Source organism: Nymphalis io, chromosome 15 (genome assembly GCF_905147045.1).
Source record: "Nymphalis io chromosome 15, ilAglIoxx1.1, whole genome shotgun sequence".
NCBI lineage: Eukaryota > Metazoa > Arthropoda > Insecta > Lepidoptera > Nymphalidae > Nymphalis > Nymphalis io.
This window is the reverse complement of record NC_065902.1, coordinates 11,083,319-11,104,497: the sequence shown is the minus strand read 5'-3', so window position 1 is coordinate 11,104,497 and position 21,179 is coordinate 11,083,319. Positions and strand designations below refer to the sequence as shown.

General features: G+C 32.1%; 1 protein-coding gene across 1 annotated transcript in view; it reads left to right on the top strand.

Annotated features, from left to right (window-relative positions):
• LOC126773769 (RING finger protein nhl-1) overlaps positions 1-21,179 on the top strand; it is a 440,095-nt gene that overhangs the window by 30,510 nt on the left and 388,406 nt on the right. Inside the window, exon 3 of the mRNA XM_050494910.1 lies at positions 16,730-16,820. The gene's annotated coding sequence lies outside the window, so the exon portion shown is untranslated. The remainder of the gene's footprint in view (positions 1-16,729; positions 16,821-21,179) is intronic.

Below are 21,179 nucleotides of genomic sequence, written 5' to 3'. Positions count from 1 at the left end.
TTCATTTTGAATGTTTCTGCGGTTAGTTTATTGATGAATCTTTGAGACAGATTTTAGATTAAACAATAGTGTTCTAATTTAAGAAATTACGATCGTGAAATTCACGCTTGTCACGTCAATAGTTTAAATTGAAAGCGGGTCAAACTACGAATCAAAGCTGCTAATTATGAAAAATATATTGTAGCGTTTTACTCGCTTCGCTTGCCTTATAGGAATTGTTTTATTAGAAAACAATTACATGTGTGTGTTTCATGATTTTCATACAAACTTACCTTTATTTACTTACCCCCTTTACCTTTGGGGTTACATTAAGGAATCCTACGTATGCAAATTTTTATGGGTCCACAATTGTTAAGGCTGTGCGTTGATTTGTATGTCAGTCAGTTACTCTTATACAAAATATTATATCGAAATACACTGCATCTTATGATAGTTTTATGTATATCGGCTTAGTAGTTTCTTCCAGTTGGGCATAACAAAATCATTTATATATTATAATCATTTAATACTGTAGTATTTATTTTATAACTCAAAGTGTATTTTAGGCATAAGTACATAATAATTAAGATAAACACTTAAAACTATTTATAGAAAAAAATCTGAAAATAAATAATTGATATAAAAGGATGTTTTTGCGTGTATAAATCGGGATAAAGTTTGTTTTGCTTTTATTAATATTGTTAGGTTTTAGGATTTATTTATTATTTCAAATATAATACAAATTTTATACGACTAAAACCTTGAAGCACAGCTTCTATGCTATACATTATAATCTTGAGATATCAATGAATTGGAACTTAATAATCGAAACTTAAAATCAATGGCAACTGATACACGTTCCGCGAAGTAGTCATCTGGACTCCACGACGTCAAAAGTTTTAAATCCTAAAACGTAGATTGTTATGCTGCCTGCATATAAACATAGAGGCACATTAGATACACCAAAGGCACGGTGAACACGTCTGTGGTGATACATATACAAGAAAAAAAACTTAATAATCGGCAATTATAAAATAAAACTGTTGTATAATATTAGTGTTATATACAGTATAGTAACAGCCTGTCCAGCATGTTCCACTGCCGGACTAAGGCCTCCTCTCCCTTTTTGAGGAGAAGGTATAGAGCTTATTCCACCACGTTGCTCCAATGCGGGTTGGTTGAATACACAAGTGACATAATTTCAATGAAATTAGACACATGCAGGTTTCCTCACGATGTTTTCCTTCACCGTCAAGCACGAGATGAATTATAATCACAAATTAAGCACATGAAAATTCAGTGGTGCTTGCCCGGGTTCGAACCCACGATCATCGGTTAAGATTTACGCGTTCTAACCACTAGGCCATCTCGGCTCGGCATCTAGTGTTATAAAGTTGGATGCAAATTTACATGAAATATATCGAAGTTCACTGTACGAAACTAACATTTACGTGATAGCACTAAATAATCAAATATTCGTATTAATTGATACAACATAATAATATTAGTTGCTCGGCGTGTCAATAAAATTAAGACGTTGACTGCAAAACTACGAGCTGAGATATAATTGAACGCTAAATTGAGTTTCACTTAGAACAGTGAATCTCAAAATTTTTTTTTGTTGCGGCACACTTTTAAAAATTTCAAAATTTGGCGGCACACAAAGAAAAATATAAATTTAAAAATTATTAAAAATATTTACTTACCCATACACACTGCGTAAAATAGATTACGAACCCAATCAAATTTTATGTATTTAAATATCTATTCCTGTTAAAAGGATTTTTCTTTTTAAATAATATTAACATAATTATGTTTAAAATTTGGCGGCACAGTGGTTGAGAATCAGTGAGTTAGAATATTGCGCGCTTTAATAGCAAACGTATTAATATTATAACAAGAACGAAATTATTGTCACAAGTGACTGAGAATCTAATGAAATATATTTTTTAGGTTTCAAAATCACTTATGAGTGCACTTTTTCTTTGATAAATGTTGGCGATTTTAATGAATTGATGATCGGTTTAGTAATTAAGACGTAAGAGCGTGACAAACAAACAAACACATTTTCGCAATTATACTGTTAATTAGGATATATATTCGTTTTTTTGACATAAAATTATTTCATCTCTAAGCTGTATGTATTATATACACCCATATACATAATATATTGCTTGCACCTGTAATTCCAATAGTAAACTATGTAACAGCCTGTGAATGTCCTATTGCTAGACTAAGGCCTTCTCTTCTTTTTAGGAGAAGGTTTGGAGCTTATTCCACCACGCTGCTCCAATGCGGGTTGGTTGAATACACATATGACAGAATTTCAGTGAAATTAGACACATACAGGTTTCCTTTCGATGTCTCCCTTTACCGTCAAGCACGAGATAAATTATAAACACAAAATAAGTACATGATAGATCAGTGGTGTGGCTGTGGCCTGGGTTTGAACCCACGATCATCGGTTAAGATTCACGCATTCTAACCACTAAAACTATATCAAAATAAATATTGATGCTTAGCATTAGTAAAATAATGTATTTAATATCAAATATTTAATCTCTTTGATATTTGCACGATATTATTATATTTAAATTATATCAAAGGGCGTAAATGGATTATATTTCCAAGTAAAAAAATGTTAGCATTTATTCTTAAACGTAAAATATATATCGACGCTTTTTTAATATGTTTCTTTGAAATGTCTAGAGATTTATTTCTCTTTTCTCTCTAAATTTGTTGAATGTAGCTTTTATTTTTATTTTAATACGATTTTCTTAATATAATTATTATATTTAGAACTATTTTAAGGGTAGCAAAATTTTCCTAGCATTAATAATCTAATAACTTGTAATTTACAAATAAATTTGAACGTACAAACAAGTCAAGAAACTTTAGTACTACATCATGACATGATGTTAATATTGGCCCAAATATTATAACTTCAGTAATCCAGTAATATGTTAACAAATTGCGCTTTTGACTTACGGTTTTCTCATACTTCGGTTAAAAAATTCTAACTTATATCAATATTTAGGTTATTAAATGTTTTGAATCATTAGTGAAACACAGAATTTCATTTCAAATGAAGAGGAAACTGTACTAAGTTTTGTTATTTGTTGCAAATTAATCTCTCAACTTTATGTTGAAACGAGTCAAAAGCAAGAAACTTTTATGTGGCGAAGGCGTCTCTTACATGGCTGCAATACTCCGTAACCGAATGAATGTAAGCTTTATGAAAGAACTATCTAGGTGTAAAGTGTCGCTTTAACTTATTAAGGAAACATATTTTTACCCGAATTGTAAGTCTGACACCTATTGTGGTGCCGAAGCTGAGGATATTAGCTAACTCCATTATGTGAGATTCGAAAAGTCACCTTATTAGAAATATATCTTATTTACATTCTTTATTTGGTATGGTTTTATGCATGCTCATGGGTTTTTAATTATTAATTCAATTATTCTACCGCCAAAAAGCAATATTTATTATTATCACAGCCACAAGGGCTGCCATAAAATCTTAGTTGATGGTGAATTGACGATATAAGTAATGACCATATAATTACATCTCTTACAGTGACAATGTCTCTGGGCAGTGGTGACCATTTACCATCAGGATCCCCTTTGCTCGTTGTTTTGCCAATCTATTTTATAAAGAAATCAAAGTCAAGTCAGGACAGCAAATCTGACACAGCTAGTACAGGACAGCTTTACGTACTTATCGAGACAAGCTCCGGACTGCTGCTGGGTCTGTCAATGACTCTAGTGGTTACCATTGACTGGCTTAGTCAATGGTAGTATTGGTAACCACTAGAGCAACGAAATAGGCATAAAAGCATAAACGGGAATATATTATATATAGGTAGTTCCTACAATTCCATTATCTTAGTAAGCCTAAATTGTTTTCGATCCCTTGAGATTCTTATCCGGCTAAAGTATATATAAGACACAATATATTAAGCCGAAATATCCGAAACGTGCTATTAACGAAATCTTAAACATAAAAGATAGCTACGCTAAAATTACAAATTCTATTATAACTTTGCAATTAAACCCAAAAATAATAACCTTTTATCACGCACTTAGAAGACTAATTTGCAATTATTACCACTTCACAGGTAATTTTCAGGAATACCATTCAAAGCCTCAAAGCGAAATCGTTCAATTAGGCTTATCGTAAAGATAATAGGAATTAAGAAAGAAAAGGCAGAGAAAATCTGATTACACTAGATTATCCATGCTCAAGTTAGTCTTAGGACATTTCCATAATGACTTGGGAGCTCAACTCATGTTGTCTTTTGCGTGAAATTCTCTTATATTTTCACCGATAATTTTCTAGTATCTGTTCCCATAACTTTAATCGAAGCGGTTGTTGCAGAAGAAAATACTCTTGTTTCAAATAAGTGTATTCTTCTTAGACTTTTGTTTACTTAATGCTGCCTGATTTTTATTTCCTATGCCTTATAATGATTTTTCAATCACTATGCATAATCATCTTCAAATTTTCTTTTAAATCAATCATAGTATTTATTCTTGTTATACAAAATATATTCCGTCCTAAATTTTTGATTTACTGTGGCAACACTGTTTATGAGGCGTCAAGTGTTCCAAGCCAATTCCTTTTTTTTTAAATTCGATGTGGAAACTCTATTTATAGGATGCCAAATGACAATGCTTCCAAACCGATACCTTATCTTGCGCTTGGCATTTCACGGTCCCCTTGTCCTTATTCGTTTAGATAAGTCGCTTAGAGAAAAAATCTAATTATACCGCTGTCAGACAAACTCGTTTGTACAGATTTAAACTAGTTGGGATTTAATTTATACAATTTCACGCTCATTTTCTTAGAGATCGCAAACTGGCTAGCTTAATTTATCTGTGTAGCAACGTCATAATGTTGACAGAGTGAATGAATTACTTGTTGATAAATTACCATTAGTAACAGTAAATTATCAGAGAATAAAATTATTATTTACTTTTATCTTTTATAAATAAAAGTAAAAAGACTTATCTCTGAGAATCTTAAGTTATTTGTTCATTACATTGTACATTATCTATAAATGGTTTAATATTTATATTTGTGTACTAAAATTGGTGTACGTAAATAAATAATATTAATATTCACAGTAAATAATTAAATATATTAGTTGAAAAAATCTTAAGGGTTTACGTATGGCAGAAAACATTACAGTAATTCAAGCCAATTTCTATTCTTCGTAAAATAAATTAATTGAAAGCGTTTCTCATAATTTCAGAATGTTTGAAAAATGTTTTTTAATAGTAGGCAAAGGTCTCACCGGGGTATGAAACAATAATTAAAATGAAAAATATACTGAAAGATTGGACTGGACTTTAAGACTGGAATAATTGTATAATTATTAAAAAATTAAATTAATAAGATGTCATGTGTCCTCGTGAACCACTGTATTTATTTATTCGGATCTCCTACAGGTGTACCTCACACTCATTCAAAACACGCTTTACATTAACTTTAACTATGCACAACCGATTACAGGAGAACTCACCATTTCCAAACACAATTACAAAAAGAGGTGACAATATATACAAATAAAAAATAAATAAAAACAGAAATAATAAATATTTAAATAAAAAATAAAAACAGAAACCACTGCTTTTAATAACTTCTGATAACATTTTTGATAGAATGACCTTAATCACTGTTTCATATTATTGTTTACCTTTTATATGGTCATTTATATTAATTAATTCATGTTATTTACAATTCTTGTTTTCATTTGCTCGCATTGTAATGTATTATGTACTTTTGGAAACTTTTGTGGATGTTTTATCTTTACGTTTCTTTATATAAATATTATATTGTACTCTTTGTTTCCTTAATAAAAAAAACATTAATCGATCTACCATCACTCCCGATACAGCGATACAATGTATTGGTATGAGCCGAGATGACCTAGTGGTTAGAACACGTGAATCTTAACCGATGATCGTGGGTTCAAGCCCGGGCAAGCATCAGTGAATTTTCATATGCTTGATTTGTGTTTATAATTCATCTCGTGCTTGACGGTGAAGGAAAGCATCGTGAGGAAACCTGAATGTGTCTAATTTCACTGAAATTTTGCCACATGTGTATTCCACCCACCCGCATTGGAGCAGCGTGGTGGAATAAACTCTAAACCTTTACCAAATGCTGTTACTTTACTTTTTTACTTAATGTATTGGTTTGGTGGTAGATAACAACTAGTTCGGGTAACCCTCAGTAAATATACCAAAGTTTGCTAACATAACTATATTATGAACGCGATTTAAATTCATGAAGCAACAAAACTTACAAATAAAAGTTGCAGCAAGCACTGGCCCGATGTAGTTTATTGATATTCGTAAACCGAAGTAATCTTTCAAGATTTATACCGACTGAGGGATATTCCTTTGAAATAGCCGTTTTATTTCTCTTTTAAGAACCATAAAACGTTTCACGCGAAAGGTATGCTAAAGATTTTATTTTTATTTCGCTCATTTTCGAGACAATTGAATGTTAAATTAAAATATAAAAAACTTAAGTTCAACTACTTATAATAAGTTTTTTACCTCAAATTATTCAAGTACTGTTTAATGTTACAGCTCGGTAGCGATAGATGGCTCTGATTGCATATATCACATTTCTAGATCGCGCTGTCTAGATATTCACTACTGGGTATATATATAGTATTATAAACAAAAAACCGAGATGGCCCAGTGGCAAGAACGCGTGAATCTTAACCGATGATCGTGGGTTCAAACCCGGCCAAGCACCGCTGAATTTTCATGTGCTTAATTTGTGATTATAATTCATCTCATGCTTTACGGTGAAGAAAAACATCGTAGGGAAACCTGCATGTATCTAATTTCACTGAAATACTGCCACATGCGTATTCCACCAACCCGCACTAGAGCAGCGTGGAATAAGCTTCAAACCTTCTCAAGCGGCAGGCCTTTACTCCAGCAGTGGGACATTCACAGGCGTTACGTTATAAGCTACAACAAAAAATATTATAAAGTGTCCAATTATAGTACTTGAACAGTGGAAAGCATTTATTTAGTTTTATTTACCATTTGATTCGGCATAAACAAGTACCTACTATTATATACTTTAAGTTTTTTATTGAAACTTGACTTTCTAGAAACAAAACAATCAAATCAAATGTATTATTCAAATAAACTTGCCAATAAAGCGTCTTTATTGGATTCGTAGTATCTGTATGAAACACGCGTAGTTTTTATTTTTAAGATAAATTATTTTTTCAAATTTTTACTATAGTGTTTGTTAACATTTGAATCTCTAATCTTCTTGACTCAGTTTCATTAATGTTGCAATTAACTGTATACATATTCTCTATAGAACTGTCGCGTTTGTCGAACAATTAGCGTCTAAGGCTGTAAATCGAGAAAATCTCTTACCAGTCAATTTTCTTATTTATTTTTAAATATTTTATTCAAAGCTGAGGTTGCCAGTACCTGGGTTAAAAATCAACTATTTACTCGTAACATTCAAAAAGAGTTTTGTCATCCATAAAGATGATTGATGAGCCGGTTGGCGTGGTTGGTAGATGCTTGCCTTTCACGCCGAAGGTTATGGGTTCGATTCCCACCCAGGACAGACGTTTGTGTGCATGAACATGTCTGTTTGTCCCGAGTCTGGGCGTAATTATCTTTATAAGTATGTATTTACATAAGAAAAGTAGTATATGTAGTATATCAGTTGTCCGGTTTCCATAGTACAAGTTCTGTACAAGCTTAATTTGGGATCAGATGGCCGTGTGTGAAAAATGTCCCAGGATATTATTATTATTATGTACGCTAAAAATTAGCCAGGTTAACACCACCCAAAGAACTCTGCAATTTAAGAAAACTTAACCATTTCTCACTTCGTCAATTCGGATTGGGAGCTAAGATGAAACGCCAAACATTAGTCTTTAATTATAAGACGATATTTCACACAAACTAACAAATCAAATTATCTTCCTATTAATTTGTTCGATTAAGTATGACAGTGTGCATGCATAACTTACATTTGATTTAATATGTTCAACATATTTATGTATTATATAATTATATTTTTCATTATTAATGTATAATTAAAGATGCTGAATAAACTAACGAAAAATAATTCCGCTACGTCACATTGTAAAATGTAAGAGGCACATAGAAGTAAGAGGTTGAGAGCGCTCAATTGATTTCGATTCTGCTCTCCTTGACTATTAGCCGGAGGGCTTCCAACGACTTTTGTTACATTTTGTATTCATTGTTTATTTTGAAATATGATTTCAATCGCAATTATGGATGGGAGGTGTTAGGTATAAAAAAGTAGTCAATGCCCTCAATAATACCGTTAGGACAGTTCCGAAAATAATTTTTTTGGCATTACATTTCAAATTGTACCGATTACATTCATTACGCACACTAAGCTGTTTCTTACGAACATCTTACACACTACACATTTACTTGTATTTGAAAACGGGTCAAAATGTCAATGCCATTGATCAAACAAAGTAATTTTTTTACATATTTTCAGCAAGAAAGAAAGCTTAGATACGCTAAAATAAGCGTTCCATTATTTCTTGCACATATAAAGTTCTAGTGCTTACTATTGGTAGAAATTTTATTACGTAAGGTACTTGAATCCGAAGGCTCGCTTATCTCAAGTTTGAAGTGCTTAAAAGGGCTCAAACCATCGAACCCTTTGACGCGAGGGATGATTTATATAATCTGAAAAGGTCTGGCAACTATATTATTGTTTCTGTCTTGCTCCATTTAATATCGCGCTGGTAAAATAAAACAAGTCTTAAGGGTGACGATTCATCGGGTACTTCTTTCTACGCTATAATTGTTAAAAAGCCATATCTAACTTCATGATGATATAGTATGCTATCAGCTCTTATAATCCGAGATGCCCAGTCCATTGATATAGTTCAAATTCAAGCAATTCAACTAATTTTAATTGTGCTTATAATTAATTTCACGCACGACGGTAAAAAATACGTAATTCTGTCATATATTTATCCATTAAAAGCTTAGTATTTATAGATTTGATGAGAAAGAGAGAAGATGGTGTCATTAAGAAAAACAGACAGTAATTGATTATATTTGTCAATAGCATATAATTATAATATATATTCGTGTAAAAGCCGAGATGGCCCTGTGGTAAGAACGCGTGAATCTTAACCGATGATCGTGGGTTCAAACCCGGGCAAGCACCACTGAATTTTCATGTGCTTAATTTGTGATTATAATTCATCTCGTGCTTTACGGTGAAGGAAAACATCGTGAGGAAACCTGCATGTGTCTAATTTCACTGAAGTTCTGCCACATGTGAATTCTACCAACCCGCATTGGAGTAGCGTGGTGGAATAAGCTCCAAACCTTCTCCTCAAAAAGGAGAGGAGGCCTTTAGCCCAGCAGTGGGACATTCACAGGCTGTTACGGTATATATTCGTGTGTATATATGTATATGTTTCTCTTCATCTCAATCCCACTATTGAGGACAACTTGAACTTGAATTTCAAGGGCACCTATGCTTACACTCCCTAATTGAATTCTATTTAGAATGCTATAATCTTTTGTTTTTATAGTTTCATCCAACGGATGAAAGAACTTGTATGATCGTGATGACGTGATGTAAAATGATGAATGATCAATCGTCTAAGTCTGTCGAAGTCTGTTCTCCGGATATATGTTATAGATAACAAACTAGTGTATGTGCATTTGGTATTCGTTGATTTTCATGTAAGATTAATAAAAAAAAAAATTATTTAATTAACCATACCATTGTAATTTAATAGGTGCAAAATAGCTGTCTTCTACCGTCTATTTTTTGAATTAAATTCAGTTTTACATTATACAGAAGATGGTTTTGTTATGCAACGCACATTATTATTACCATTTTATGTTTTTTAATAACCTAAAAAACTTTTGAGCGGTATATTATAGCTTCAAGTATCCAGTGAATAGTTAACCTCAAATCTGGACTCAATGCTTCGTTTCTGGACGTTAATTCATACATTCACGGTCATAAATTCAATTCTATGCGAGAAAATACTTTTGTATAAATCAAGAAATAATGGAGTAAGAAAAAATAAGGTGGTCTCGAAAATACTCGATATTTCGATAATATTATATTTCAGCTCTTGTCAATACTAACAAATGAATTGACGTATTTTTTGTAATGCCTAACTGAAAAAAGTAATAAAGTCATCCCCTTTTAATTTAGACTATTGATATGACAAGCGTGAATTTCTTATATAATTTATATTTATATAAGTTATTCTTTCCTATCATCAACTATTTATTATCTTAAATTTCTATACACAAAATAAGCAGGCCAGGGTTACGCAAAAGAAACATAATATATTTAATTTCGTTTCTAGAAGATTAACCCCATATACTTAGTTATTTTAATTATTATATGTATAACCAATATCCAATGAAACGAGTTACTATCAGGTTATTTGTCAGTCTTACAAAACTAAATCTATTATTTTATAAATTAAGTACTAATACTTTAAATCAATTACATTTTAAAATCTTTACTTCAGAATATAATAATGATTATGTAAAGGATGAAAGTCTTGCAATATTATATTAAGAGCTTGTTAAAGTCCCACTGCTGGGCTAAGAATCTCCTTCAGAGGAGGCTTGGAATTTATTTGATATACTGTTAAAATAGATTTAAATTTATTATTTAAAAATACATGTGTAATTAAGTAGTAGTATCGATTATCAGAATGTGAGCTGAGAAACATACTGATTACCATATCATTATCAATATTTTTGACCACGTCATCGCCATAATATCACAACACCATGAGACATATTTGGTTACCTTTTTAAAATTCTTCATAAAACTTATTATATGACTACTATGTGTCTGCCTAAATAACACTTTTAAAGCCCTATTATCCCATAATTGCTGTACTTACCGAGTTCAATGTCGTACATCAATAGAGTTCGTTTTTTAAATTCCACGTTCAAATTTACCGACGAGGTTCTTTGTTCTTAGAGAATAGCCTTGCTGAAGCAGGATAAGTCCGTCGAATACGAAAAACTCAGTGTATTTCTGCTCAAACTCCGCAGCTAGTTCACATTGAAAATGTTCGCCGTATAAAATAAATTGAAACACTTATCGTACGATTTGAGCTTTACTTAAGACTGTCTTGTGAAGTTTCTTTTATTTTCGTTCAACTTTGTCGCTGTTAAGAATAATCATGTATTTGTTTCTTGTTTGTGCACGTTTGATTCGATTACGATGTAATGTTATTCTTAGACAATTGCCCTATATACATCACTAACTTAACGTCATATAAATAATAAAATAATAACTTAGTTGGCCTCAAAAACTTATATAACAACGTAAAATGCAAGCTCGTCAGGGTAGGTGCTACCATCATCACACATTCTATTTCCAAGTGTCAATAGTTAGTATTGTTGTGTTCTGGTTTGAAGGTGAGTGACCCAGCTTAATAACAGAGACAAAGGACATATATCATAGTTCTCAAGGTTCGTGGCACATTGGCGATGTAAGAGATGGTTATTATTATCCACAGTGCCAATGTCTATTGGTGGTGACTTACTATGAGTTGGCCCAATTACCAGTCGATATTTAAAAAATTACTAATATACGATTTACACGCATCTCTTAAAACATAATGTATGTTATGTGAAAAGCGCGTCACGCTAAACTGGTAATGAAAAATAATATTATTTTGTAAACAATAAACGTTTAAAAATATGTTTAAAAAAGCATTATACGAATGCAATAGACCTTATATAAATATTATATAAAACATATTTAAAAACAAAATTAATTACAAAATAGTGAAAAAATACACGTCTGTTTTACTGTACTCAATAAATAAAATCTCAAGCACTTTAAAGAGCTTGAATTGTGACGTTTTCCATTATATATCATTATCATCTAATAAGAAAACTGTTTTAAATCTTCAATAACCATGTCAGAACGATGTCCTATCAAGCGCCAACCGCGCTAAATGCAAGTCACCCCCCGTGACAGCCTCAATTTTATATGAAAATGCAGAGTGGTTGAACGACTCCGTGTCACTTGGACGTTGGACGTTGGCCAGATGCACTCATCTGGAGCTCTTAGAATTAGCTAAGTTGACGAACAGAGTATATAACGTTGAAAAGACGTCTTAGTAAATTGAACAGACTACATAATTATGACAAACGTTTCTCTTTATGACAAGATTTTTGAATGTAAGTAATGTAAATTGATGAGTTGTACGATTTACGAGATTTATGTACGATAATATTAACATTTATATTTTAAGCTCTTTTCTTATTTTAAATTATCGAAAAATAGATGATATCCACTCGCTTTACTACAAGTAAATTAAAATAAAACGTTTAAAAAAAACATTAAAAAAATAAAAAGCATTTTATAATAAAAGATTTGTTAAAAAATGAATAAGCGTAGAGTTAGTTTACTTTTTTATTTTCATGCAAGATAGATAATAATTTATTTATATTTAATTAACATATCTATGTAATTTACTGCTGGAAAAAAATTACTAAGTTACTTGCCGGTTCTAATTAATAATTCTCCTCGGTAGAATCTACATTCCGAAACGGTGATAATTTTATATTATTCGGTAATAACTTAAATTTCGCAAGGCACAAATAGGTATGCTTAGAATCGAAATTGCGATTCTATAGGAAAATGCTGCTAGCATTCTTAACTCTTCCACGTGCTTATAATTTGTACAGAATAAGATATTTTTAATGTTATCTGTAGTATATTTTGAGTTAAATTCTCATCGTAAATAAGGAAAATTAGATAATTCTTAATTTTATTTAAACAATGAAATAAAAGTTGCGAAGGCACTGTGACTAGAATAAGCGCGACAAGTATAATTGCTATTTTATGTGGTTAATATATGTAGGAAAACATTTTAAAATTTTCTTACACATGTATCCACCGATCCACAGCATGGTGGAATAAGTTCTAAACATTTCTCGAGAGTAGAGAGCTTTGTTTACATTTATACGTACTTACTTGGCAATACGCAGGATATAATATTACAGTACCTTCCGAATTTCATGACAACTAAACCGTATAAGATTTCCTGCATATCGAACCTAGAACTTTTGGACCTACAGCCTTATCAGTTAGCCACTAGAGCAACGAGACAAATATATTAGTTATATACAATTATGTTTATTTTTTTTTAATATTATTGATATACAAAAATACAGATATTACAAAAAACTTTTCTCTAACCCTTCAGTTCGCGAAATTGTACACTGTATGTTGAGGATAAGCCATGTCTAATATTTAAGTAAGTTTGTCTTTGTATGGTCCAAGAAATTGATGTGATGAAAACTTATTTCTTATTCTTTTTTGACAGATGAGCGAGTGGCCAATTAAAATGTCCCTTATCCTAGTTACACTGGCTCACTCATCCTTCAAACTGTATAAAAGTATACTAAGTTTTGCTGCTTGGCGGTAGAATACACGATGAGCCCTATAACCAAGTATAATTTTTAACAATTTGTTTTTACCTGCGTAATTAATTTATAGAGAATATTTTTACAAAATATTTCAAATAAATTCAACCTTAATCATTGATATACTATTGTTTCCACTAATAAAATGTAATTAAAATATTGACCCCAATTTATTCCGTCTGTAAATAGAGATGTAAGTATGATAAAAATTGTGGTCGGCTGATGTGAAATATCGAAATTTATGGTTTTGTAGGAATTTGTTCAAAAAACCACTAAAACAAGTGATGGAACGTTGGTGGAGAGGGTATGCCTGTTTAAAAGTAACTTCTCTTCGGCGGTCTCTCAGTCTTGACATTCGAAGGCAATATGTCTGTTCATGACCTCCAACCACACCTTTGAAGACCTTTGAAGCGACTCGTGGCTGATCCGACGCACATTTATGGATTTACCTGTGCTTCTACAGATGATTCCCTTTCCATGGCGCTGCAGTGCGGGCTGGTCCACACTGACGCACCTTAAGAGAGCGTCATGCTGTTTGCCGTCACATCACGATTCGCTCTCACTCCCAAGGCGCGCAAATGTTCCACATACAAAAAAATCGCTGTCACTTATACTATAGGACATCCGTCTATTGGCGTAATGCCAAATATCGCTAGCTGAGGGGGCAGATAGGCGACAAAAGAAACACCGTTAGCTGGCTGCATTACATATACGTATTCAAGGAGCTGAACTCGCAGTTCTTAGAGATAAGGTCAGTAATTATGCTAGATATATATTTGCGTCAATATACCCTTTAAACCATTTACTTAGCACACTTAAGTAAATAAACAGCTTTTCATTACCTTGGTTGAGTGGCTTATTTATATGGTCGTATATCTTAAGATCCTAGGTTCAAACTCTTGGCCGGGATAGTAAAAAAAAATGAGGTATTCTGTAATTTCGAAGTTGAAAAGTGTTAACAACCTCTTCCGGGACAGAATAACTGAAAAAAATATATTCAGCCATAATTTAATCCACATTATTATAGGCCTACAATAAGTTATACTTTAATATAGATTCTATAGCGCATGCAACTCCAGTATATGTGATAGATTTAAAACATCACTAGTGTTTCATAAAAACGCTACAAAAAAACGTTGCACTAAAATACGAACTTCAAACTCTTAAGCTGATTTATTTAAAATAGCTACTATACATGTTATGATCGCGTGGAATGGTGGCGAGAATGCTAGCAGTATTTCCCCACTGAATTGCAATTCTGATCCGCCTATCAAAAAATTAACAAGCCCTCTTGTCACCAGAGGCAATAACACGAGATTTTATGTTTAATAATGTTTTTTGCACAGTTACTCCAAGGCCAAGTATATTGGCAATATGCATACGCGTTGACATTTAATAAGCCAATAAAGTTTTACAATCCTCCATTGAAAATCCCACGGGGTATCATTAAAATTCTCAACTTTGCATCAATGGAATTGTTTGTTGCAATTACGGTTCGAATATCTGAGACAAAATAAACAGAGATGAATATTTTTATAATTTGAATAAAGACTGCAAAGAAAAAAGTAATGGCATGTTAATATTCCACTGCTGGGCTAAGAACTCCATATTTTTTAAGGAGAAGACTTTGAGCACATACCATATTGCTACCTACATGCGTGTTTAGTTGTGTTGAAATACATGTCGCAGATTTTCATCCGACACATACTGGTTTCTTCTCAAGATTATAAAAACAAAAGCACTTAAAAATCAGTTGAGCTTGTTTGTGTTTGAACCCGCAATCTTAAATAGTAAGGATTTACGATTTGTAATCCATTTTAGAAACCCATTTTAATTAGAATAACTTATGCAATACACATCCTTTTCTTTATAATGAAAAATTAAACTCAAGCTGTAGATGAAATTCCTGTCTGAAAACTCACTTTCAGGTTCGGCAAATCGTGAAAAATAAATATAATAAATATATGTCTTATCCGAATATTATTAATTTATTGTTTGTTTATTAATCATAGCAACCAGAATTAATAACAAATAAGTCACAACATTTCAAATAATTCGTAACCATTACTTTACTTTTGACTTTAGAAATTTATCGTTAGGTTTTACAAATATCAACATTGTAGCGAATTTGATTCTATGAATGCTTATAATTAGGTTACGACACTTTTAAGATTTAATCTTGAGATATTTCTTAAGACATCTCTTTGTGACGTATATAATAAGCACCTTCTCCATATCCTTATAAGGCGTTCTCTGTCAGTCCGTCTGTCACAGCGTTATAGTTGAGCCCATAAAAATACAAATATCAATGTATTTTGTTCCTGCTTTATTAATACATTTCATACATTATATATAAAACATCACAAAAAGCGTATATATACAGTTTTTTCTTATAGTTCGTATTCAATTTATTATATTACGTTACACAATATTTTTTATTGTTATATTGGATAACACTCATTTCAAAGTAAGATTTATCACCGGTTCAGAAAAGAAAATACCGTACCTTGTTAAGAACCAGCGAAAGAAATTCATTATTTTATTATTAGTATTTACATTTCACCGCTGGCTACACTTATTATCTAAGCGTTATTAAATAAATTTTCGAGTACACATCAAGTATAGTTACCGAATTTCTAATATAAAGAATTATTCGACGCTTATTAACTAATGAACAACACTAATAACTAAACCGAACGCGTGACTGTCATTTTTATACGAAATATGTTTTGAAAATAAAAATTCAGTAAACAATATTATAAGGCATTAAATTTTACAAAAAAGAAAAATTTAAAATCATAAAAATCTCACAATTTTCATTATAAAGTGCCATCTAAACGTCGATATCGTTATTAACCGTAACAGCCTGTGAATGTCCCACTGCTGGGCTAAAGGCCTCCTCTCCTCTTTTTGAGGAGAAGGTTTGGAGCTTATTCCACCACGCTGCTCCAATGCGGGTTGGTAGAATTCACACGTGGCAGAATTTCAGTGAAATTAGACACATGCAGGTTTCCTCACGATGTTTTCCTTCACCGTAAAGCACGAGATGAATTATAATCACAAATTAAGCACATGAAAATTCAGTGGTGCTTGCCCGGGTTTGAACCCACGATCATCGGTTAAGATTCACGCGTTCTTACCACAGGGCCATCTCGGCTATCGTTATTAAGTGTGAATTAATTGGGCGGAAACATTTAGTTACAAGATCATCCTTAATGATCATTAGTGTCAAATTCTTATCTATTTTAATTAAGAATTATCTCTATTTCAGCTGGTGCAACCACATTTAAAGGGAGCGAGAAAAGGAAGGAAGAAGTGCGGGCCCGCCATTTCCAGGCTGGGCCCGCCGCCGGTACTTAAACGTAAGTTATTATATCTTATTATTCTAATGCCGCCAAAAAGGTTTTTGTCAGGAAGTATATATTTTTCTATTTTCTCTAACGGGCAATGACAGTGCAACCATTTTTTGTCCTTAATACGACATTTGCATTATAATGTTAACATGTAAGCGATTAAATAAGATGAAGTAGGACTTTATTAAGAACATAACAATATTTAAATTAAATTATTGTGACACAACATCAACAAGAATATAGAAATTAAAAAACAAAAACAATTATAAAATAAAACATATAACGGTCGTATATGGTATTAATGATGTCCTTTTAATCATTTAGTTCACGGTGGGCGTTTTAAAGACTTAGGCATCTCATTGGATTACCATAAGATGACAAATCCGACACGACCGTAAAGAATTCAGAGGCAGGACCATCAGCTTTACGTATTTCACATGGAATGGAACTGTAAGCACCGTTAACTTTCAATTTACGAACTGCTATTAACTATTACACGAAATAAACCACCAGTAATTTTATTAGTTTTGAGAGTCAGATATTTTCATTCCATAAAGACTGACAATGCATTTGCTAGCCATTTGGTATTGCAAGTGTTCATGGGTGGTAGTAGATACTTTCCATCCGGTGAGCCTCCCGGCTAGTAGTCCTTTCTGCAGGTGAGCCTCCCGTTTGCCCCCTCTTACATAAAAAAGTATATTGGAGGTGTGTAACATGCCCTGGCTATTCTTATATGAGAACCAGAGCAATATTTTGTAAATTGGTGATAATATTTATTAATAAATGATAGTAATAAAAAATAAGCCAAATATGTGGTTCATGCTAACATGCCCCTTGTGAATGGTAAAACTACGAGTACGTAACATCTATCATAGGAGCAAAGCAATTTATAGCATTCGTGAATTAATTATATTTATTACTAACTGAACTGCGTGGTTTCCACGTTTAAAGGTTACTCTGCTTCCATGAATTGTAGCGTTATGTTATATAATGTTAAATATTTCTCAATAAATCTCAAACACAAACGTATTTTTTTTCATAGAATTGGACAAACAAAATATTTCGGCTTCATAATATTAAAATTTATTATATATTTTAGTATCAGACGAGCAAAGAGGGTTGTTATACAGTCACTGTAAGAAATATAAATCACCCCTCGAAGTTTATGTAAGGTCGAACATGGAACATCCCTTGTGATTGTTTATCTCAAAGTGTTGATATTTGATGGAAGAATACGCGGTGGTTGGGAGAAGTTCTCACAACATATAGGTGGTAGGTTTTTGTGTGTGTAGGGAACATCCACTCATCAGATATTTAACCGCAAAACAGCCGTACTTGGTATTATTGTGTTTCGGTTTGAAGATTGTATGAGCCAAAGGACAACATCGTAGTTCCCAAAGTTGGTTGCACAATACCGAGGAATGCTTAATATTTCTTACATCGCCAATGAACTATAAACTATTATCATACAATGCTATGGAATTCCATTCTTATTAATGTTTTACTGATAAAGTTTAATTAACGGAAATACAAAAAATCTGATTTATCGAAAAGTTATATAATTATTATTACTGACTACAGTTTGGACGCGGATACTTAAATTTATTAAAATAAAATTTATGATTCAAAGACTACTAAGATAATGATCATTGAGTATAAAAGTATTATTAATTACAAATACCGAGGCGAATCGCATAAAGCAATACCATTTTCAACCGTTTCTGTTTTCTATGACTAAGATCGTATAAGGGTTAGTTCCGCCTTTGGCTAAGTGCAAAAGCGTGGGAATTTAACTCAACGGTCGAATAAATACCTGTACGTTTGTAATGTGTTTCTTTGAGGAAACTTTAAGAAATATGAAATTTAAACCTGGAAAGTACATTAAAGGGATTGTTTAATGTATATTGAAAATATTGAATAATGTTCGAATATATTTTATATATAAGTTAACGGATTCGAATTCAGACGACAGATATTAGGGCTTTGTCCTGACTTTTTTTACTTAACGATTAATTTTATTTATTCCTATTCGTACTATTTTTAATACTATTACCTTAGAAACATGTTTTTTTTTCTTTCGAGACTTATCGCAAATAATATATACGATTGTAACTACAATAGTATTAAACTGCGACCTAGCTACTAACGCCTTTCAATTCGACAACACATTGATTTGTTTGGTGTAAATAGTCATTGATTAATTGATTAATATAATAATCACAATTTGACAAAATTTCGGCTGATTTCTGATGACTGCCAGTCACAAAGACTAAGCTGCACGGGGGATTACAAATAAGTTGTCTTGAGTAAATAAAAAAACAAACCAAAACCGGAAAAGCTATTACTGAACAAAATAATACCGAATTGATAGCTTGCTTTATTTTAAGACTGTATAGTTTGAAAGAAATAAACATTGGATTATTTTTGTAACATAATTATGTAAGTAAAAAAGAAACCTAATGTAATTAAAATTTATATTTAACAAAAACTTTTATATTTTTTTATTATCTTCCTTTCTGTTTATTTTAGTTCTATATTGTATTAATAAGCCTCCATAGTTAATGCTACGTTTGAAAATAAGTCCCAAATTACATATTATACGTGATTAAATGTTATACCTTTATATATTTTATATTAAATTATATTTATCTATATAAGTATGTATTTACAAAAGAAAAGTAGTATATGTAGCATATCAGTTGTCTGGTTTCCATAATACGAGCTCTGCTTAATTTGGGATAAGATGGACTTGTGTGAATCATATCACAGGATATTATTATTATTAAGTCGAGATGACCCAGTGGTAAGAACGCGTGCATCTTAACCGATGAACATGAGTTCAAACCCCGGGGCAAGCACCTCTGAATTTAATGTGCTTAATTACTGTTTATAATTCATCTCGTGCTTTTCGGTGAAGGAAAACATCGTGAGGAAATTTCATCGAAATTCTGCCACATGTGTATTCCCAACCCGCATTGGAGCAGCGTGGTGGAATAAGCTCCAAACCTTCTCCTCAAAAAGGAAGAGGAGGCCTTAGCACAGCAGTGGGACAATTACAGGCTGTTAATTATTATTGTTTAATAATCCCAAATAGCTTTTAAAATAGAATCACATCGTATTGCCTTCACTGGATTATAAGTCTTTTGGTACTAATTCACGAAATTGCGTTTAAATAGAGAATTGCTAACATTCTTGCCACGATTCCATGCGTTGATGATTTGTATTGTAATTATATTATGTAAGTTTCGGTTTATGTAGATTTAGTTAAATTATATCATCTTAGTAAATTTAAACATGCTTGAGTTATTTTTAAATATGGAACAAATTTATCTGACGTTCACTTTGTTTTAATCATTATTCTCTTTTTAAATTTTAGTCAGTTACATCTAATAACTAAAGATGAATACACCAGTCATTAGACATTAAGGCCTCTTTTGAGCCCCCTTGATGTAATAAAACTCGATCCCTAGTCCTTCCACTCACCCCTAGAGCATCTTGATAGACTAAGCCCTTCTCCTCGAGAGGCCTTTACCTAGCAGAACATTTACAGGCTTTTTGTTATCCTCATCTGAATTTTGTTATAAGCTGTGTTATATATATTATCATTCGATTTATTAGAAATTCTAATTGTGTTAGATAAAGACGGCACGAATATATATATCGCGCGTGCCTTCCTTTCTAACTGATGAAAACAAAATGAGAAGCTTCCCAATCCGACGCATACTGGTATTCTGTAAACACACTTCGTATCTCTCTTGAAATTTTAATAAATAATTTGCTATAATATCCTGCTTTGATGCGTATACGTATTCTTTACATTGTATAATTATAATAATTAATGTCGCATATCCCTTCTGACATTTCACAATTACAATGTGAAAATGTGTGATTTGAGTTTGTTCCTAGAGATCCTAAAAATGAATTTGATCTTGTTTTACTGTTCTCTTTAAAAAAAGCCGAGATGGCCTAGAGGCTTAAACGCCTGAATCTTAACTGATCTGAAGATCGTGCGTTCAAACCCAGTTAGGCATATAGTTAGGCATTGAATTTTCATGTGCTTAATATTATTGTTTATAATTCATCCCTTGATGATCCAAAACCTCCTAAGGAAACCCGTCTAATTTAACTAAAATTCTGCCACATGTGTATTCTACCAAACCGCATTGAAGCAGGTGGAAACTCCACACCTTCTCTTCAAAAGGGAGAAGAAGTCTTATTTACAGGCTGTTGCTACTTACTGCTCTCAAGACTATAAGCTTTTTAATATAATACTACGAATACTACAAAAAGAATGAAACATATTATTAAAATATCAAAACGATTACTCTTCTCTTAATATATATCATGTAGAAACATAACTGTTACAAT